Source organism: Fukomys damarensis, unplaced genomic scaffold (assembly GCF_012274545.1).
Source record: "Fukomys damarensis isolate Sample0158 unplaced genomic scaffold, DMR_v1.0_HiC HiC_scaffold_11, whole genome shotgun sequence".
Taxonomy (NCBI): Eukaryota; Metazoa; Chordata; class Mammalia; order Rodentia; family Bathyergidae; genus Fukomys; species Fukomys damarensis.
Genome location: NW_022900923.1, coordinates 30,217,463 through 30,241,264, shown reverse-complemented (window position 1 = coordinate 30,241,264; position 23,802 = coordinate 30,217,463). Strand labels below are relative to the sequence as shown.

General features: G+C 33.0%; 1 long non-coding RNA gene across 2 annotated transcripts in view; it reads right to left on the bottom strand.

Moving 5' to 3' along the window:
• The window catches only part of LOC117285591, a 112,747-nt gene that overhangs the window by 2,403 nt on the left and 86,542 nt on the right, over nucleotides 1-23,802 (bottom strand). Inside the window, exon 3 of one of the 2 annotated variants that reach the window (XR_004516660.1) lies at nucleotides 20,515-20,573. The exons of the other annotated variant lie outside the window; for it this stretch is intronic. This is a non-coding gene — a long non-coding RNA (uncharacterized LOC117285591). Of the gene's footprint in view, nucleotides 1-20,514; nucleotides 20,574-23,802 lie in introns of those variants that run through there. 2 annotated transcript variants of the gene reach the window in all.

Genomic DNA, 23,802 nt, shown 5'->3' with positions numbered 1-23,802 from the left:
AAAAGAAAAAAAAAAAAACTCTATAGAAAGCATTCACAACAGGATGAATTGAAAGTGAAGATAGAATTCAGATATAGAAGATAAGATTGCAGTCAGTGACCATGAAAAGAGAGATCTCTTAAAAACAGTAAGGACCACAAAGAATGAGAAATTAGATTTATTCACAGGAAAATGGATGCATATTGAGGACATACTCCTAAGTGAAATAAGTAAGTCACACATGTGTAAATACCGAATAGTTTCTCTGGTATGAATAAACTATAATAGTACATAAGATCCTAATGATATAATGGACAATGTGAAATAGGAAGAAAAGGGTTAAAGGTGTAGGGAAAGTGGGATGGGTAGGGGAAAGGTAATAGGGAAAAAATATATGAGTAAATGAAAAATGGAAATAAAATGTTTGTAAATGGAGAGGGAAGGGGAGGCTGAAGGGAGGGCAGGGACAAGGGGAAAAAATGAGAACCAAGACCTGTCAGTAGAGGTACAAGATCCCAATAATGAATGCAACTGCACTGTACACCTAAAATGTACCAATAAACTCAACGAGAGAAAAAAGGAAAAAAAAAAAGGTAAGGGATCATGATATATCAATCCATTAGCTATTAGATGAAACAAAGGAAAAATAATATAAGACTGATAGGAATTCATGAAGTAGCAGGAGAAAGTACAAATGGCATGCACACACACACACACTGTTCACAGAATTCATGACAGAAAACTTCCCAAGGAGAGGGGAAGAATTTGACATACAGACAAGCGAGGCATATAGAACTCCAACTAGCCATGATCAAAAACATCTACACTTTGACATGTAATAATTAAGACCCTGGAAACCCAATGGAAGAACAAAATGCTAAGAAGCTATAGAAAAGAAAGAAATCACATGCAAAAGAAACCCCATCAAAATCACAGCAGACTTTTCAGTACAAACTCTCAAGTCAAGGAGAACTTGGAGTGAAGTATTTCAAGTCCTGAAAGAAAACAACCTCCAACCTAGACTGTTGTATCCTGCACAACTATCTTTCAGAATTGATGGGGAAGTAATATACTTCCACAACAAAGAATATCTGAGAAATTTCATGAACACCAAACCAGTACACTAATAACTTCTAAACAATATCCTAGAAAAAGAAAATGAAGACCACGACTCCATAAGGGCCAACAGAGCAAATATACATGGCAAGGCAAGAAATTAAAGACAGAGAGGAAAAAATACAAAAGAACAGAACCAATAACATGAAAATAACATGACAACTAAACGCTAATACATAGCAGCTACAACCATCAATGTCAATGGCCTCAATTCACCAATCAAAAGAAGCAGGCTGGCAGAATGTATTATGATGCAAAATCCAACAATATGTTGTATAGAAGAAACCTACTTAATCAATAAAGAAACTCATAGACTGACAGTAAAAGAATAGAAAACTGTTCTCCATGTGACAGGAGCCCATAAAAAAGTAGGGGTAGCTGTCTTAATTGCAAAACAGAATAGATTTCAAAACAAAATTAATTAAGAGAGACAAAGAAGGCCACTACATCTTTGTAAAGGGAACAATACAAGAGGAGGAGATGACAATCATAAATTTATATGCACTGAATATTAATTTCCCCCAAGTATACAAAACAAATATCAATGGATATGAAAAATAAAATAAGCACTAATACCATTGTAATGGGGGACCTCAATATTCCACTGACATAAATGGACAGATCATCTAGACAAAAAAATCAACAATGAAATAACAGAACTGAACCATGTCTTAGAGCAAACTGACTTAGTAGATGTCTACAGTGTTCCACCCCACAAAAATCAAGATATACATTCTCACACAGGTCATTCTCCAAAATAGACCACATGCTAGCTCATAGAACATGCTTAAGTAAATGCAAAGCAATTGAATTTATCTCTTGTGTATTGTCAGATCATAGTGCAATTAAAAGGAGATCAATAGCCTAAGAAGCCACAAGAACTTCACAAACTTCACAAAGAAGATAAAGAAGATGCAAACTTTGAAAACTTCTCAAAGAAAATGCAAAAACAACTTCAAACATACTCAGCTACCTCATCCTCAACAAGGAGCCAACCATCCTCACTGGATGAAAGACAGCCTCTTTAATAAATGGTGTTGGAGAAAATGGTTTTCATCTTGACAAAGATTAAAACTAGATCCCTATCTTTCACCATGCACTAAACTAAAATCCAAGTGGATTAAAGACCTAAATATCAAAATAGAAACAATAAACTTACTGGAAAGTAAATTAGGTAGAACTCTCAAAGACATTGGCATAGGAGAAGACTTTATGAAGAAATCCTCAGCAGCACAAGAACTGCAACAAAGAATAAACAACTCAGATCTCATTATATTAAAAAATATTTGCAGTCCAAGAGAAAACACAAATAGAGTTAAGAGACAACCTACAATGTAGGAAAAAATGTGACCAGCTATTCCTCAGACAAAGGACTACTATCTAGAATATATAAAGAACTCAAAAAATCAGACCCCCCCAAATAAAAAGACCCAATTAAAAAATGGGCATCTAAAAGGAGCAGACATTTCTCAGACAAAGAAGTAAAAGCAGCAAAGAAAAATATGAAAAAATGTGCAGCATCACTGGTCATTTAAGAGATGCAAATAAAGACAACAGTGAGATTCCACCTCACCCCAGAAAAAATGGTTGCTGTCAAGAAATCAACCAATAACAAATGATGGCAGGCCTGTGGGGAGAAAGAAACACTTCTCCTTTGTTGGTGGGAGTGCAGACTGGTGCAACCACCGTGGAAATCGATGTTTACAGTGGCACAGCTCGTAATAGCTAAAACTTGGATACAACCCAAATGCCCATCAACTGGAGACTGGAGAAAGATGATGTGGTTTTTCTATAAAATGGCACACTACTCAGCCATAAAGAATGAGAAACTAGAAACATTGATAGATAAATGGATACACAGTGAAGCTATACTCTTAAGTGAAATAAATAGAACACACTTGAGTAAATACTGAATAGTTTTTCACACCAGAAACACTAAACGTGTAAATAAGGTTCAAATGATATAATTCGGAGTGTGAAATAGGAAGAAAATGGCTAAAGGGGAAGTGGGAAGGTGAGGGGAAAAGAAATAAGGGAAAAGTAAAAATGTAAAAAAATGAAAATATGGAAACAAAGTCTTTGTAAATAGGGAAGGGTGAGGGGGGTGATGGGAGAGCAGGGGTATGGGGAAAAAACAAGAACCTAGATATGTCATGTAAAGGTGCAAGATCTGAATGATAAGTGTAAGTGTATTATTTGCTTTAAATGTACCGAAAAACTTAATGGGAAAAAACGGGCATTAGGTGTGAATGGAAGATTTTGATATAACATTATTATGGGGTATGTCTAACAAGTCAAACCTTCAGCAGCTTGTGTGTAAAATGAGAACTTCGGAGATTGCTTAAGCCCTTTGTTATGGTACCTCAAGGGAAAAAATTCTTTGACCTGGATAGTAATTTCAGTTCTTTCACCTATTTTGGGGGGAGGTATTTGGACAAACTTGAGATCTTTTGCCTGTGAGGCAGGTGGCAGAGCCACTGAACTAAATCCCCAGCCTTCTCTCACCTATTTTAAGATCCATATTTGCCGAGGATGAAAGGTAGAAGGCTCTTGGAGACAGATATGAGTCTGTATGGATTACATAAGTAGTCCGTAATCATTTTAGCAGCACAGGTACGGTAAAGTGTATACAAGAGGTACCATATTCCAAAGATTAGTGTGCCATTATAAATTTGGCAAGCATCTTTTCACTGTGTATCAAAGAAGAGCCAGGCATACAGTTTTCATTGAATTGACTGAAAACACTTAAAAGAAGATCGACGCAGAACTTTTAAATTCTAATTTAAATAACTAATATAATATCAATAACAGTGTACTATCTAGGACTTTTCTGCATATTGTTGATAAGAGTATGATATGAGCTTAAAATAATTTGAAAAACATTTTCAATATGTTTTCTATGTGTTCAAAATTAGCCGCAGCCAATAGAAAGCCGAGTTCCGTGTCTCGACATTATTTTGACAACACACGTGTCCGATGGATTCACTTCTTCGTGTCTTTTATGATGCTCCTTATTTACTGTGATCTCACGTTCACTTTCTGTGCTCCAGTGAATGTGCTATGTTTTTTTGTCTATCCAAAACTTTGGCCTTTTTTGCCTTCCATGGAAAATTTTGTCTTGCAGAAATATCAAAGCAATAGAATTGAATTAGTCTGCACCTCTGAATCTGTATTCACTAACCGAGATCATTTAACTATAGTATGAATTAAATACATTTTATATTTTTATGAATGGAAATAAATATTAATGCAACGGTTGGTATAAAATGGACTGATACATTTTTATTTTACAGGGCATTTGCAAAAAGGATTCCTAGAATATACTGTTTGAGATTTGGGCTCAGTTGTGTTTCTGATTCTTATTTTATGTTCAGTGTCTAGCAAGGTCATATTCCTCTTGGTTTTTTTAACAAACACTGTTGCAGAAATAAATTCATCATACATAAGCAAGCTTGTATTTGATTCCCCTTCTATTCAAATATTTTAATATTTTTCAAAAATGACTGTCTTTTCAAATTGTATGATAAATACTGCATATTATCATTACAAAGTACAATTATAATTTGTTTTCTTATGAAGTCAAGAACTTAACGCACCTATGGATTAAGAAGTAATAGCTAGAAGATATGAGGATGAGAAAAATAAAGTTATTTTTAATCTAAGATGGAGCTTGTGAAAATTGGTGTGTTGGGAACTATGACGTCAAAATCACCTTAACTGTTGGTTGATGATTGCTCTCAAATTTCTTTCTGCAATCAAATATCATTAATCAATTAAAGTCATGTGTGAACAATTTGAGTTTATTTTTGGTTGTTTTTTTTTGTATTTTTTTATTCTGCAGTTTTGGTTACATTTAGGCTTTTTTTGTGTGAGCAGAGATGTCTGCTGATGTTGTCCTGCACTGTGCATGGTTCATAAGATGCCTTGATACCTTGTTTTTGTATCCACCTTCTTAGTTTCACACGACTGCATGAAGATGCTGCCATGGATCTTCATATTCTCAGTTTCCTAAGAATCACTCTAGCCATCTCTTATCAGAGGTCATCCAGACTGGCAAAAATTTTATACCATAGTTCACAACATGTTCTTTGGGCTAAATTTCATTTATTTGTTCTTGTTATTGTTATTGTTCATAAATGTGAGATAATATGTTAGGGAGTCTCATCACTTTCCAGACCATCATTTTAATCGTTTTGAGTGACATACACACACAGAAAAAGTGTTCATTTTATAATCTCTCTAACTTTAACCATCTGGATATACCTGAGTAAGCAATATCCACGCATAGAAATATCCTCATCTCCAGTGTGCTAATCAAGACATTATCTGATCCTGAGTTTCTGACAGAGTCATGCAAGGAACTGATAAGTCTTTCTTCATGTTTTATTCTCTGGGAATGAATTTAAAATAATCGATATAATTCTTAACCCTTTTAAATCACTATTGAATAACATAGGACTGATAAATTTTTAAACAACAGAGATAAGAAATTTGTTCATTTTATTTCAAATTAAAAATATATGAACGGGGGCCAGGGATTTGGCTCAGTGGTTCCACTGCCTGCCTTGCAAGTGCAGGGGCCCAAGTTTGATCCTTAATTATATATATATATATATATATAGATAGATAGATAGATAGATAGATAGATATAGATATAGATATATTAGAAATAGAACATGCACAAATAGAACTTGATACTAATATGTAGACTTTATACTGAAATTTCTCCACTTTTTCTTCACTTCTTTCTGGAGCTGGCAATTTATGATTTTTTTGTGTTTTTGTTCATCAAAATTAAGGATTTGTTTAATTTTCTGCTCTGTTCTTATTAATTATAGTTATTTTGAAGACTTTGACCACTAACTTCAGTATGTACATCGTTGAAAGAGTTGCCTAGGCCATCTTCTAATATTTCTTTTTGTCAGGAATATGGTTCTACTTGTGTCATATTCCTTGTTTTCCAGTTGAATGGATTTGCTTGATGGTATGGTTTTATGTCCAAATTTTTACAAAAGTACTGCAGAGTCCAGATATGATTGTCAATCATCCATCATAAAGGAGACCTAATTTGCTTCTTTAGAGATATAGGATGCTGTGAAATTTCTCTTTCCTTGAAAACAATTAAGAAATTGGACTATTTCTACTTTGCAGGTTTTGTAAAATTCTTAAATGTAGGCTAGTGAGATTTATAACCTCAGTTATGAAATACTAAAAAAATCATTGCATTTATTAAAAAATCTGGTTTGCATGTGTAGTATACCTTTTTATTTTTATTACAGGGATGCTTAAAGGTCAAAACCATGACCTCGACCTCTATGAAAGTCTCATAAACTATAGCAATCCAAACATAATTGTTTTTAAACTCAGAAAGATTCCAACAAGGGGACACCGTACAATATATCTGGCAAACACTCTTCAAAGCAGTCAAAGTCATCAAAAACAAAATCTAAGAGAAAAATATCACAGGTTAGAGGAACCTAAGAAAACATAAGGTCCATATGCATACCAATATCTTTGATGGAATTCTGAAATGGAAATAGGACTATAGGCAAAAATCGCATAAATATTAAAAACAATGAAATCTTATTATCATAATAATATTGGTTCTGAAACCAGGAATATTCTTCTAAGCTCCTTCCTTTCCTATCTCTAGAAAATAAACAGCACTATGTATTACTCTTGTTGCTCTACATTAAGAAAAGCAATTGTCTTTAAGAGCACTCTTAGGCCTTAGCTTACCTTGCTTCAAAGAAAGGCAAGGTTTCAAGGAGAGCTCAAAGTTTGCTTTTACTAGGAATAGATGGTTTCTCTCCTTGGGCAAAATTTATAAACCATTACTTAGAGATAATATGATATCCTAGTGTGGAGTGCTTCTACTTTAACTGAAAAGGACAAGACCAACTGCAGACACAGTACAGATGTCCCCAACTTAGCAAGGCTTCATTTATACTTTTTCAAATTTATAACTGCAAATACTACACAAGCAGAAGGAACTGCACTTGAAATTTTAAATTCCGTTCTTTCCCTAAGCTAGAGATAATTTGCTACCATATCTTTTTCTTTCCTTGTTAGTTCTACTTTCACAGTACATAATAAATTCATTAAGTTTGGGTGTTTGGTACATGCCACACATATTTTTTTTTTTACATCCCCTTTCAACTCTTGGTCTCCCTGTCATTTACAAAATACCTATTGTTGTACTTCCTATAGTCTATTTTGTTTTGCTCTTGGAATTATTTATACTTTGGGTTTCTCATATAAGAGAAAATGCAAGCAGCACAGCAATCCACAGCTCCAGTCAGCCTTGCGTTCAGAAGAGCAAACAACAAATATTCCATGGTGTAATGTGTTGCCATGATACTGAGTTTAGACCCATCAAAAGCATTTCTTTCTTATTTTCAATGTATGGTAGTTTTTTTGAGAGTTAATTTAATCATCTGTAGAAGAATATTTGTACTTTCAGCTTAGTGACTTAGGGGAAAAGCCGAGTTCTCAAAATAAAAGCTGGACAAAGGAAATAGAATCTTGGCAGAGCTCATCAGAAATTTATCTTATTTTGCGTGGAGTTGGAAAAGCATGAGAAATGCTGATGATCTGCCTTTCTCTGTGAGATATGGGGAGCCTTGACTGTGAGGTGAGGGAGAGCTGGCACCGACTTATTAGCACACTGTCACTGACCTGAGGCTGGAACGAAGACACAAATAAATACCACTACCTGGTTGTTGTTACAGTTTGGTACACTTTCTTGAAAAAAATATTTCTTCATTTGCTTTGTGCTCTTATCAAAATTGTAAGGTTTTTTTTAATGTTTTTTAAAACTTATAGATAAAATAGCATGGTTTTATAATGTCCAGTATGTTGATTTTAAGTCTATATGTGTACATACAAAACACTGTGGAAAGATTAGACTTAGGTAATTAGCATACATAGTAGCTCACATAGCTATTATGTTTCCTCCTTAGTACATATTTCTGCAGTATGCAGTGTATTATAGTTGTTTAATACTTGCCACCAGTTTAATTTGTTTTACTTAAAAGTGGATCTATAAAACCACCTGGATAGTCAACTAACAAGTGGAAGTGATCTGTTCCCTGGAGTCAATTTAGATAAATCCTTAGTGAAATTAAAAGGGAAATAATTTGGAGTTAGAGAAGACTAAAAGTAGTGGAAAGTTTCTATTCAGCATCTGCTCATATATACATTTTATTTTCTTTAAAGTAGAAATAGTGGGGCAACATGGTTTCCCATCCCTTTTCTGTCTCTTTAGACAGAAGCTTTCTTTTTTTCCTACTCTTAACAAAAATAAAATAGAGATAGTGTAGATAAATGTAAATGAACTAATATTTGCCTTTTAAGTCTACTGAATAAACATGAGTATACATAAGAGCTAACAGATTATCACTGAACTTCATCATTGTACTAACTTCTGTCACAGCAGCTACCTAAATTATTTTCTATAAAGAATATTTTATACTAATCCTTTTATATATTTAATATTACAAGTAAATTATATATGCACAATACATAAATATTAATAGTTAAAATACTCATAACAAAATTGTGTAACTTTTTATATCTCATACTTGCTGTTAATACCAATTCTTTTGGTTTATTTTCTGTCACTGTGACTGAAAAAATCCATTATAATCTATGCATCAGAAGCTTTCTTACTTTAAAATGATGAAATATTGTCATTTTGATAAATGCATATTTTACAATTGAATAATAAAAAATTTCAGTGATTTTTACATAGTGTAGAAGTTGCACTTTTAGTGTGTTCATGTTTGCTTGTGCTCTGCAACTAACTTCAAAATAATTCAAATTATATTGATGTTTTTTTCTTAAATCATTTTCTTGATCCCCTTTGTGCATCTGTCTGTGGTGATGTATTTTATCAGTCTGTTCCTGAAATGCGATTGAGTTTATTCTTCTAGAATGCCTCTAACTGCACATTTACAATTCATTTACTCTTTTGCTATCACTCTTCTGTGATTGGTAGGTCGCTGGACTCATATGCAAAAGTAGGTCAGAATTCTCTCAACTATTCCACCCAAAATATGTAACAGAAAATCCACGTAGTGTTTGATCTACCTTTTCCTCATTGGTTTTGGTGGTATTTATTATCATATTTAGATTTTAACTCATGCATTCCCACAGAGAAAGGCAAATTCAGAGGGAATAATTTGACTTTTGCTATACAAAAACTTTTTGCATGGTGAAAACAGGGTCAGCTATAATCTAGGACAAAATTCCACAGCTCAATATAAGAAAAAAATGTAAATTTTAGCCTTTGACATAATCACCTGAAAGTATAATATTCTATATCAGAGTCATTATATTGAAAATGTGTAAATAATAAAATTTAGATTTATGATGGATATCATGTGTAATGGACAAACAATAAGAAGAAATTTGAACTAGAGATATTTAATGCTTGTATTTGTGATTAAAAGACTGCTTGATATTACAGTTTTTGAGCAAGTTTGACTATTTTATTTTTTTAATTAAATGAAAATCATCTCACAAATATCTCATATACTTTGTATTAAATAATGCCAGCACACATAAACTCTAAGATCACATAGTTTACAGATTTTAGAATTTTATTATTATTTATGTTTTTATTATTACAAAAGTAATGTGACAGTTACTCTCATGTAATAACGATACACTTTGAAATACTGGTTCAAGCACATGTTATATTTATTGTTGATATTTAAAGAAAATTAATGTGTTTACATTTGGTAGCTCCTTCGTGTTTAAAAACAGCAAATTAACAAGCAAGTTTTTATATGCAAATGGATCAATCAAGTCATATTTTACAGTTAGAAGGAATGTAAGAAGACACATATAGTTTCCTTACCATTTGGGACTCTGACTTATGGAAGTAAAAACAACTTCTTATAGTCAAATGCTCAGACAGGGATGGAAATAATATTGCTATCAATATCTTTTTGAAGTACTATTTCAGATTGTGGCATTATATGTAAGTACAGATTATTATATGGTACAATAAGTTGAATTATTGCTTTTTATATTTGCTTGTTTTATTATTGCAAATTATTCTTAAAGGGAATTTCAGCCATGGTTATAATTTACTCAGTCCGAAGATTATATTAATAAAAAGTTTCCATAGTGGAAAAAAGGAAATGAATACGAAAGTAATTCAGGTGTGATGATTGCTATTTGCAATTGAACAAATTGTATTAATTGTATTTAAACAGAAAGTAAGTCTATGTACAGCCTTAGCTAAAATATCAATTTAGTTATTATTTGGAACAGGACAAAAGTTAGCTTAAGAGAAAAGATGAAAGTTCCTCAGAAATAGTACAGCCTAATCATGATTATTCCAACTTTGCTGCTATTAATGTTATGTATTACTCTGGATATTGTAGAAGAGATAAAGAAGGATGTTATGGGAAATAAGGTGTAAAGGATGTATTACTTTGCATCAACAAAAAGAGTCATTTTGAAATGGAAAGAACACTGTATATTTATATCTATATCTATATCTATATCTATATCTATATCTATATAGATATATATATGTGTAGGCAAGAAATCAAGGTCTTTGGAGAGTAAACCATTTGAGCAGTGTTTTCGTTTGTTTTGTCAAAAAGCGATAGAATCAAATTGTGATCGAGTAAACTAAAACTCTTATCAATTTTCTATTCCATAACAAGTTGTATCAATCACAAACATACTAGTTTAAAAAATCTGAGTTTTTAACAGTTTATTATAGAGAAATACATCATTAATGACAATTCTATATCAGAGCTTTGAGAAGCGTCAGGATCCACCGGCAGAAGTGCAGTTAGTGGAAATGCAGAATAAGAACTCCAATCTTTTAAACAATTAATTAATCTTTGAATAATTGTGTAGGTCAATTAATTCCAAAAATTCAGCTAAGTTTTGTGAATGGAAATGTATTACGGAAAATGTGGCGCATTAATCCATTCATAGAAACTTAATTTAGTGCTTAAATTTGCATTCAGTTATCTCAATTAATTGAATAGTTATTTTGTAGTACATGAATATTTTCCCATATAATAAACACTTTAAAATTCTGTTTCATCATTTGCACCAATAGGACTCAATAAAGAATATTCTCTGCTTACATGAGAAACACGCATATATGTGTGCATCTGCTAATAGAAAATTCTGCACAATTTTATGTGATTTTTACTATGTAAAACTGTGCTCAAATATGCTCTGTAGCATTTAATTTCCAACCTATCACTGTACATTTTGGGATAGTGTTAGATATTGTAAAAACTGCATGAAAATATTTAGATGTCATACTTTGACTTATTTGTTAAAACTACTAATACTAATTTGTTTTTATTAATGTTACATTGGAGATGCCCTTTATTTAGAGTTTAAAGTTTATGTTAAAACAATATTCTTATATATACCATCAAGAGCTAATATATTTAATAATTATAATATAGATTCTACTATAAAAACTTAATGTTTACAGTGACAAGATACTTGAAAAACAAATCAACTTGTAAGGAGGAAAGGTTTATTTTGACTTATAGGTTCAGAAGTATTCAGTGCATGACTCTTTGGCCTTTGTTGCTTTGCACCTGTGCAGGCCGCACGTCATCGCAGGAGCACTTTCAGAGGAGACCTGCTCACCTTTTGGCAGCAGGAAGAAGAGAAAACAATAGAAGGGGGAAGGGTTTCAATAACCCCTCCAAAGGAGTGCCCTGATGACACACAACAGGTGACCAACGTATGTGGTGAGTGTTTAAATTCAAAAACACTTGTTAAAATAAAAGTCACACTGCTATTAAGTTCCCTCAAAATACTCGCACTCACTTTGAACAAACATTCCATTCTTACTACTTTCTCAAGCAGTTCTGAAGGTCTTTCACGAGTGTCGTTATGAGATGAATGCTGCTGCCAAATACTAAGGGAAAGGCAGGCTCATAAAATAATAGGATGTGTCCTCGCTGACCTTATTCACTGGATTTGCTACCAAATGGCTTCTATCTTTTCTCTAAATTCGAAATGATCATGAAAGATGCACATTTTGCATTGTTTTGCATCTCTGCTTGCCTTCGTTACCATATTAAATTTCAGTCCAGGCACCATTTTCCAGTGTGATTGTAATGATCTCTAGATATCACAGAAATCAAGCTTTTTCATTGTATGTCTTCATGTTTCCATGCTCCTTTCCTCACAGCACTTGAGAGTATAATTATCTATACAGTAATATAGAGATTTAAATCATTCCTGTCTCCCTTGTTTGATGGTATGCAACATGACGTGAAGTAACCATTATAGACACCATAACATTAATCTGTGCAACTAATGTTTATTGTCACCTGCTTACTCATCAACTAGTCTCTAAGTGAGTGACTGACACATGGCTGTTCCTCAAAACTATTTATTGCATGAATTAAGTGGATTAATATAATGAAATCTTAGATTAGGAAGCACAGACTTTGTATCAACTAATTCATTTGTTGTCAATTAACCTCATACACTTTGTAATAATTTGAGTTTATACTTGTAAAATTAATTCATTCATAGCTTACTTATTAGATTATGTATTATTAATTATGTTAATAAATTTGATAACTCCTTCTATGAAGTCAAACTCTGCTAATTGCAAATAAAAGCAAGTAGATTATAGCAAAATTATGACTGACCCACATAATCAGATGGAAGAAAGGACAGAGTCAATTCTCCTTCACAGATTCAACACAAAAAAGTAAAATCCCAGAGAAGTACACTTGTTTCCCCTGTCTACATATCTTTTAATCTAGGCAGGAAAGGGAGATTAGAGCACAGGTCAGGGGCCAGGAGAAGCAGAGAAACCATTTTTTTCTTCCTATGTATGAGTGCTATGCTAGTGCCATGTCAACATTATTTTAAATTAATAAATTTCAAAATTTAGAGAATAGAAGCAAGAGTAAGGTACGTATGAAATATAGTTACTCCAGTGGTGTTAACTTGTTAATATACACTGGTCAACCAACTACACACCTCGAACTCAACCACACTCCCTTGCTCTTTTACTCTTAACATGGAATTTCTCCACCTGGACACAACTGACACTTCAGACAGGATGATGCTTTTGTGGGGCTGTTCTGGGCAAAGTAGGAGGCTCAGCAATATCTGTTATCTCTTCTCTAGATACCCTTGGACCTCCTCATTATAGCAAAGATTTCAAATACTGCCAAATTCCCAAACCTGAGTCATATAATCATGAGTATGGCCTCACAAATGGATAATTTTAATCTAATCTCTTTAATTGTACATATTTATGGGGCCAGTGTGACAGACAAGTAAATAAAAAGGAAAGAAAATATTTTCATCTCCATTTATTAATAGTACAATTCTGAAACTTAAGATGTTAGGAAACCACAATGAACCACAGTGTGTTCTAGATACAAATCATGTTGCTTAATCTTCAGAGACTTAAGTGATGTGTTTAAATTAGAAATTTTCTAAAAATAACTTCTTCTAATTCTCTATAGGTGGGTGATCTTTGTTAATTATTTGATCATTCCTGAATGAAATTCAACCTAACGTAAAACTTACAATTTAACATCCGATAGACAACTTTTTTCTCTGGCACAAAAACACACATTTTTATCAGCCTTTGCAGTCATACTATTTGTTAGCTCTATTACTTTGCTATCAATTAAGCTTATGAATTTGAGCTAATATTAGAATGAAAGTTTATGTTTTAAAAGTAAACTGTAAGGATTTAATAGATGTTCAAGTGTCACATGTTTCCTCACAGTGTGTTTTGCAGCTAATAATGCACACAGAATACTTTGTTCTTTTAAGTAAAGGAAGCAATAGAAGAACTGAAATACACAAAATGAAATGTTGGATACATATCACATAATTCAGAAAATTAAATTCATTACCTAATATATTCTATATCCACATTTTGTAAGCTGTGCTAATTGTTGCAAATAAAACTTTAAAATATTTTGATGAATGAGATTTCCAATAACAATCTTCATTGAACACAATAGCAACAATAATTTCATTTCTTAAAAAAGTGAGAAAGTCCCATTCCCTAGTCTTCTAATTTTTTCTTTTTTTTTTTCTTTCTCTCATTGAGTTTATTGGTACATTTTAGGTATACAGCACAGTTACATTCACCACTGGGACCTTGTGCCTCTACATGACAGGTCTTGGTTCTCATTTTTTTCCCCTTATCCCTGTCCTCTCTTCACCCCCTCCTCCCTTCCCTATTTACAAACACTTTATTTCCATTTTTCATTTTCTCATTTTTTCCTTTTCCCTTATTACCTTTTGCCTACGCTTCCCATTTCCCATACATCTTTAGCCCTTTTCTTCCTATTTCACATTGTCAGTTATCTCATTAGGATCTTATGTACTGTTATAGTTTTTCATACTAGAGAAACTATTTGGTATTTACACATGTGTGACTTATTTATTTCACTTAGGAGTATATCCTCAATATGTATCCATTTTCCTATGAATGAATCTAATTTCTCACTCTTTATGGCTGAGTAGTATCCCATTTTATAGAAAAACCACATCTTCTTTATCCAGTTTCCAACTGATGGGCAAATGGGCTGTTTCCAAGTTTTAGCTATTACAAACTGTGCCACTATAAACATGGGTGCACATATATCAAATTTTTCTATTAATGGGCTTTAAAAATAATTCTTACTAGTGTTAAAAAATACCTCCTGGGGTCTATTATACAAGGGTCAACAACAACCAAAAAGGCCAATTTGGAGATAGAAATGAAGAGAGAAAAATCACTGCCCAAAATGAAAGTGTGAAGTCATAGGAAATTAAATATTAGTTATTTTAATTGGTGTTTGTTATAATAAGTAAAAATGATACATGCTACTTAATTGTAGGAGTAAAGTTTGAGTTTCATGGAAGAAGACAAATATTTTATAAGTCAAATATTTTAAAAATAATTCATTTTATATATAAAATATGTATTTACATAAGCCATAATGGTAAAACAAGCTAAAGACAATAGTGCTTTTAAAATTTATGTATTTTAAATTTATGAATTTAGCTATAATCAGAGAAAAATAGTACTTTTAATATTTCTGGCTCTGAGTCATTTTGGTTTTCATGGTAAATCTAAATCGAATGGGAGTAAATTATACACCTGATTTATCATGGAGAATAAAGCCACATATGTATTATTATATCTTTATAACCACCAGCTCTGTTTTCCCAAGACCCAAGATGTCACTAGAATAGATGCCTCATCAACTCTTCTGTATCTACATTTTGATTTTTAATATATGTGCTAAAGGGAGAAAAACACAAAACAATAAGGAACTTGCTTCAAGCAGTTGACAGAAGAGAAAAATAATTGAACTAGTTTATGAGCTACAGAAGAAATAAGTCCCATGTTGACACAGAGGCTACAGATCCCTTTCTACGCATGTGCTCTACAAGCTGATATCATTCTTTTACAGCTTTTAAAAACCATCTTTCAGTAAGAAATAAAGGAGTTTACATCGTTTGTCAAAACACTGCTCCAAAAAATGAACGCTGCCTTCTCAGCTCTTCCAATGACTTTGGTGCTTGTTATAGTAACCAAGATTGTTTAAATTTGTCATTTAAATGTTTCCATGAGGTTGTAATAGATGGAGAGAAGTTTTCAAATTGTATTCAGTTTGTTTAATTTTTTCATTACTCAGAATAGTTTTATATTTACGCAAGGTCAACACATAGTAAGGCATTTATCAGACGTACAATTTCACGGACACATAGAAGCAAATAATTATAATTTTCCCATGCTCTGTTTGCTTTATGGCATTACTTGAGTCAATACTTATAGAGATGCCCCTCAGTATTCTCCAGAGAGTGGTTTCAGGGCACCCCACTCACCGCAAGATCAATAGATGTTCAAGTTTTTATAAAAGGCTATAGAGATTGCATGTAACTTTCCTACATCCTCTCAAATAATTAAGTATCTCTAGTTTAGCTAGAATAACTAAGTAAGTGCTATGAAAGCAGCAGTTATACTTACTTTTAAAAATGACAGGAAAATTAGTTATACATGTTCAGTATAGACAATTTTTTCAAATATTTTAAAATCACGGTTGGTTAACTCCATAGATGCGTGATTTATAACTATAGAGAAATGTCAATACTTGTAAATGAACTATTAGGATACAAATAATACTTTGTACACTTGATACCAACATAATTTTTTTCTTGTGTGTATTGTGGGACACAATTTAATATATACAATATAATATATGGTTTTAACATATAATATGTTCAGCCCAAACTTTCAGTTCCATTTCTAAAATATAAACTCCTTATGAAGAATACCAAATTTATATTGAATACAATCAGAATACTTAAAAGAAGTAGATATTAATTTCAGTTTGTGTTTTCTTATAATGACTTTTAGGTGTAAATTTTTATAGCATAAGAAATTAAAAATGAAAATTTAGGATCAGTAATTTTTTTCTACCATATATTTTGTCAGTCAAAAGCAACTATTCTAGGATATCATTAGAGTACCATTTCCTTTTCCTAAATATTTAATTTACTCATGTAAGACAATATTTAATAATAGCATGTAAGTACTTTTGAATAAAATGGCCCTATGCAAACATGAATATTAAAAATATCAAAAGCTATGATAATACGGTTTGAAGCTGAGCAACCAGATCCTAAAAATCATAGAGAAAAAAAGAGTGCCAACTAATGCTTTAACTATGGTGAAAATTGTAAGAAAGTGCTATTGCAGGCTTGGTATTTAGCTCAGTGGTACAGCCACCTGCCTCACAAGCACAAGGTCCCAAGGTTGATCCCTGGTACCAAAAAGAAAAATGAAAAATAAAAGGTGCTATTGCAGCTAATTCAACATGCTAAAGTTGTAGTAATATAACAAAATATTGAAATTAACAGAGGGCTCATGGCCAGGTGTGGTAGCACACACTTGTAATCCAAGTACTCGGGAGGCTGAGGCAGGGGGATTGCTGTGAGTTCAAGACCAGCTTGGGGTACACCGTGAGTTCCAGGACAGCCTTAACTACATAGTGAGACCCTGTCTCAAAAAAAAAAAAAAAAAGCTCCAAAATACAATAGAGGACTTATGTCTTACACTGGAGGTAACTGGTTTAAAAACTATATGTAGACTTGTATAAATATCTGGGATAACAGTGCAATCAGAATTTCCTTTATAGACTATATGATCAGAAGAGAAGAGAAGGCAGGCTCTGAGCCTGAATGACTAAGAACACAGTCTTATGCTTCCAGAGTCTAGCTGTTTTGTATTTTCTAGCCTTTACTTGCTGTATACTTCAGAGCAGAAAACAAAAATGCTGGAAAAATACCATGGCTTTCTAAGGATTTGATGTGATTGTATGTGTTGAAATAGAATGTCCATTGTGGAATTGTGGAATTATGATTCTTTAAATGTGACTAGGTTTTTAAGGGAAATTGATACCTTTCTCCTGTGGGAAGTGAGTTTTACTCTGTTGGGGCTGTGTTAGTTACTGCAATGGGGGAGAGGGATTATTCCAAAGTAAAGCTGTCCTTCTTGTTTTGTCATTTTCAGATGTATTCACTTGCCCTTTTATTTTCTTCTGAGAGTTGGGGAAGCAGGAGCCCCTGACTAGTGCTATGATCTTGAACTCCCCAGCCTTCAGAACTGTTGCATCCAGACGTGTGCAGCATACTCCTGTTCCACAGGCACCGGGGATCATACATTCAACACACGTGACTATTTAAAAGGATCAAGGTTAGGAAGGAAGACGCTTTATTTGAAATGAGAAAAAAGAGTAATAAAGAAAGCTGTCCCAATGAAGGGTGTCTGAGCAGAGGGCACTGGAAAGGATGGGTACCTGCAAGCCTTTGTCTTCAGCTTCCTTTTATTATACCTTGGGTACCCGCTCAGGAACTTGTCATGGCCTGGTTGGCTGTCCTAGGCCCCAAGACCCAAGCCAAGGTACCATAGCTTAAGTGCCCTATGTATACCTTTCTAGGTGGGCTGACTTGTCCCGGTCAGGGCCTTCTCACTAGGATTCATGGGTTGGTTAGGAGGGGCCATACAGATTGGGTAATTTAAAGTTAGTGGTTAAGGGGATGTACATTATCTAGGGCAGCAATATAGTGACGCTAGTGACGCTAGAGTGGGAATTTGTGTGTGTGTGTGTGTGTGTGTGTGTGTGTATGTGTGATGTATAGATGCATTAGTGTGCATGTGTTTTTATACACTAATTATGAATCTTCTTCAAAGGGCCACCCCTTGAGTCCTTCGCATTTTATTAAGAGTGAAGAGGAGCAGCTGACAATTTGTTCCCCAAGCTCTGTTTTAAGGCCGTCTGTTGTTTTGTTCATTGCTCCCTCCAGCGAAACTTTAACTCTTTCTAGTCAAGATTAGCCAGAAAACCTAATGGGGCTTTCTCTTCCTACCGACCTGCTTCCCCTGCAGAATTATGATCCAAAATCAATCTCCTCCCCTCATAAACTACTCAGACTATAGCATTCGTGTTTTCAGACAATAGAAAACAGACTGAAACATGGACCAATGCTGCCTTCATCTAACAGCAATGTAAGTTCCCTTTCTCTGATGTTGTACAAGCTAATTTAAAGAACTATTATTTGAAGTAGAAATGAATATTCATGAAACTGTTTTTAACTGGATTAAGTAAACTATCATTTATTCTCTGAAACACTTTGGTATTTGCATTTTTATTACATATTGTTAAAGCCACATAAATTTTTGTATATTACTTTATTTACCTTTTTGAAATATCCTTATATTCCTATAAGGTCAAAGAGATTTAAATCTATGAAAATTATGAGCAAAAAAAAAATAGCAAACCAAAAAGCAAACATGCGATCCATTTTAAGGAATATTTTTGTCCCCCTGTGAAATTTCAGAGATTTGACTTAAGAGTTTTTCTTTGCTTCTGTTTTGCATTTGTGGTTTTTTTTTTTTTCTAAGATTTAAATCTCAAAATGCCCCCTTGACTCAGGTCTAAATTGCACTAATTAAGAACAAAATTAGGTCTGAGCATATATGGACATTCCTACACTTTTTCCTTTTATGAGTTTTTTCTTCCTGAGCATCTTCTGGGCCTACAGTAAACCACAATCCTCAAAGCTCTTATTTATACACAGCCTGATATGACGCTGACTTTACATTTGAGTTATATGCACCATGTTAGCCAGTTTTAAAGACTGCTTCAAGTTTCTTAATATGACTCATGGTCTTGAAAAGGCCTCTCTCACAATGTTCACTTTCCCTTATTCTCTACCAGATTTTTTTTAAAGTTCTTTGAAAAGTTTACCATTATCCAGGGAGCAAAGAAATAGCTTTGGTTATCTTTTAAAGAGTTATCAGCTAAGATTACAGTGTTCCTGCTCATCAATTTGCTTTTCCACACTGATCTCTGACTTGAAATTTTCGGGCTGTCTTGAAGGTCAAGGAACAGAATAGCACTATTCATTACAGGGGACATCACTCCTGCCCTTTCGTGTGGAGGACCCTGCTGTTCCACAGGTGTGACTGCAGTGGAGGGGCAGGGGAAGGCTCTATCCGCCTCTGACCTTTGAAAGCTTCACTGAGGTAGAAGCAAGGATTAATGCAGAGAAAAGTCTCTTCTTTTGAAAACATCTTGTTAAAATTTCACAACTCAAAAAGATGTCCAAGTGTTCTTTTTTTAAAAAGCCTCAATTTTAAAATAAAAATAGAATAGATTATACACTTGTTAGGCCAGGATTTTTAGTAATTTAACAACACTTTTCTCATGGGAACATTTGATTTAATATTTAATATTCCCTTTTTAATTTTATTTTCCAGACAACTTAAGCATCTGCCTGATGACAGGACTTCGATCAGCATGGAGGCAAGTATACCCGTCCTATATTTCTTTTTATAGAAAGGATTAATTATGTTTCATAACTTATGAGTGACAATTATTCTGATAGTTTCCTTTCACAATTCTTACTTTGGCCAAGCTTAGGGGGGTGACAATTTATGTTCCTCCAGCAACATTAAAATCCAATCCATAGGAACCTGACCAGAACTAATATGTGAGCAAGAATTTGACTTAAAAGTGTGAACAAGAAATAAAACTTTATATTATGTGAAACATTATATATTTTGACTCTTGGTTTCATCTTATTTCCTTGTGAAATCCCTCTTATATTTTTGAATCACAAAATTTTTCAACACAGAAATTAGAAGTAGTACTCACTCAAATATAGAGTAGAGCTACTTGCAGTGTTTGTAATTCTGCAATTAAATGCTAAAAACTCACATTTTCAAGGTCAATTTTAATCATTCCACATATAAATTGTACTATTAATAATTTTATTGATATGCAAATAGCATTAATTTTTGTGAACATTTTGGTGCAATATGAATCATAAAAAAGAATGCACTCTCTCAACCCAATCTATCATTTCACTTACCTTATATTTGCTTATTTTTTTCAAAAAGTTTTGCCTCATTATTTGATTGTGATTTTTGTCTCTGAATTCTGAAACAAAGTTTGGATAGGTAATCCTTTAAAAATACAGAATTTCTCCTGTTTTGTAGATTACGTTCACTATTTCCCCCTGTCATCATTCTTTATTCACTAATATAAGTATGTGGCAGTATTTTGAATATAAATGTGCAGAAATATAATTCAATCTTAAAACTAGCAATGCTTTTCCAGTTCAGCGATGCTACACTTCTGTCCCGCACAACTCCTTTTGTGACATTCCAGGGCACCAAATGAACAGCAACATCATTCACACACACTATCCATTTTGGAAAGGATTTTATGGTTCACTGAATCTTCTATGTGTCCGAAAAGTGGTACCCAAGATAATATAACTATTCAGATACTTGGGACATAGTTTTAATTTTTTCTCAAAACATAATACAAAAAATATTATTGCAACTGATATTTACAGATGAGTCTGTAAGTCATCTACTGACTTTTTTTATTTCTAATAAAGCTACATTATTCAAGCAAGAAGTAAATGAAAGTCTCTCCAAAAAGAAGGAATTACTTTATATATATATTAATAAGGGAGCGTCTACAGTGGAGGAAATAAAACTAACATATCTATCTATATATTACAGTGAACAGCCTGTTTGTTTTGTCAGGAAAATGACCATATTTATCAATAGTGCACAGCATGTTTAGCTAATATGGGAGAAAGAAAGAGATGGGTGAGAAATATAGATGGACGCCTGGGAGAATCTAAGCAGAATGAAGAAAATGAGCAATCTTTGTTAAATAAGTAAGATGTATTTATGTGTAGGTGCCTATGTATGCAAATATGAGTTAAAGAAATCACTGTTTGATTATATTTCTTTTTATTTCCCAGAGACTCACTGAGCCTCATGCCCAGCCCAATTTGTTTTTTGTTTTGTCTTTTTTTTGTTTTTTGGTGGGGTGTTGAGTCAAGGTGTTGCTATGGCACTAATTTGCCCAGGTTGAGTCAAACTTGCAAACTTGCTGCCTGTGCCTCTCAAAGGTTTGGGATTAGTGTATGCAACTAAAACTGGCCTATATTTCTTTACAAAGTATTTTTTGTCAGTTTGTCACCCAGGAGAGATGGGAAAATTGGACTATGTCCTAATGAAAGCTATGTGACAAATAAAATATAGAAAAATATAAACTAGAGCAATCAGGTAAAAAAATATGTGAAAGATAGAAATTGATGGTGGATAGAAGATGGAAATCAATTATAGAGAAAATAAGAAAATAGTGAACATTACATGATGATGTTATTAAAACAGAAAAAATAGTAAGGAAGTACTAATGAATCTTTTCCAAAGTGATAAAGCAATATTATACAGGCTGATTTTTACACTTACACACATACACTAATATGTGTACAAGTGTCTAAGCAGTAGTATGGAATGCTCAGCCAGTCAACACAGTCACGAGGTTAAAAGACTAAATCTCTTCTGTTAGAACTCAAATATTATGTTTGCTAAGTTATGGCATTAAATGAATTTTTTACTTAATATTTTCATGTATTTTGGTATTTTGTGGATCAAATGCTATCATGTGTTGAGAAGAATCTGGATTTATAAGTAGTCAAAATTTTGATATTGGTTGTTAGTTAATTTGGTAAGAGTTGAAAAAATACTACAATACCTATATATAATATTTTTGTTTTAATATATGAGAATGTATTTTTGAGAATGTAGTGAATCTTTTTATCTTGCTCTCAGATATAACTGAAAGCCTACATAAAATGAAAATAAAATATACATCTGTCAAAATTGAGACGTATCTGAAACTCTGGAGTACACAGTCATAGGAGGGGCAGCTTCTAAAAGTTTAAGAAGTTGAGTAATGAGTCCAGAAAAACATGAAGGGGCATATCTTTGCCTGTGAATCTTTCAGAGCACATATACAACACAACTAATCAAGTAAGCAGTATTCCAGGAGTATAGAGGAGTACGGTTTCCCAGCTTCAACAGTGGAAATAAAGTGCAAAGATTGACTAGGGAACTTGCTAATTTGGTAGCTTGGCAGGCACGGGCTCATAATCAAATGCATCTTTAAGTGGCTAGAAAGAAACTTCTTATTGCAGTAAGTTGGAAGCAGTTTTAGGGTTGTAGTCTAGACTCTCAGGAGATCTTATGCACACACAAATAACCTTAACCATAACCAAAACTCTAGTAATCAGGAATATGTCCCTAGACTTTCCTCAAGAAGAATGACTCAGTTCAAAGAAGCAAAATAATAAAATGACCTAGGAAAATAAAATAAAACTAAACACCTAAAACACTCCAAAAAATGGTCCTGTTGATTTGCTTAAAGTTATCACCATTGTATCACAATTATACAATTATTAAAGGAATTATCTTTATAAAAGGACTTATAGGGAATGAATGAAGAGCAGAAAGTAAATATGAACTTTTATCATTTGGAAAACAAAAGAAATAAAAGTTGCATTGGGAGCAGCATGAATGTTACAAATAGCTCAGATAAATCAGGACAGAAAACATAGACAAGACTTAAAAAGTGAACAAAATCAGATGAGAGTAGAAAATATTGAACAAGATGTAAAGTGGTTTTTTTTAACTATGTTTAATAAGTGATTAACCTGTAAGTAGAAATATCAAAATAGCAGAATGAAGGAAAATACTTAGAGATTTAGTTGGAGGAAAAACAATCATATATAAAAGAACACTGAGTGTGCTTCTTTAGAGACAATGTTGTGGAGAACTTGGAGAGACAGAGAGAGAGAGAGAGAGAGGGAGAGAGAGAGGTAGAATTGTACTATTGTACATCCCAGAAAGGGCTGACCTATAATTGTTTACAGTAAAATACATCCTAGTAATTTAACTGAATTTCAAATTTCATAAATATAAATGCTTTGGACACCTAAGGAAAAAAAAGATTTTAAAAGATTTAATTCTTTAAGATAAAAAACTTAAGCCTACTTTTAACTTCTCCCTCACAATATTTATTGTTACAATGATAGTGAAAAATCACCTATGTAATATTCAAGAAGAAGATGTGCAACTCAATATATTTACAGATAACCGAACTTCTCTTCAAACTAGAATGCAACAGGGACAAGGAAAAATACTTTAAAATATAGGAAACCAAAATTCCTGGAACATTCATTTGAACTACAAACTCACTTTGAAGAAAATTTCAGAGAACACGTGTAATTGATTATAACAAAATGATAAATGCACACTCAAGGGACATTAAAGTATGTAACTATTTTATTGAGTAGAACTAAAAG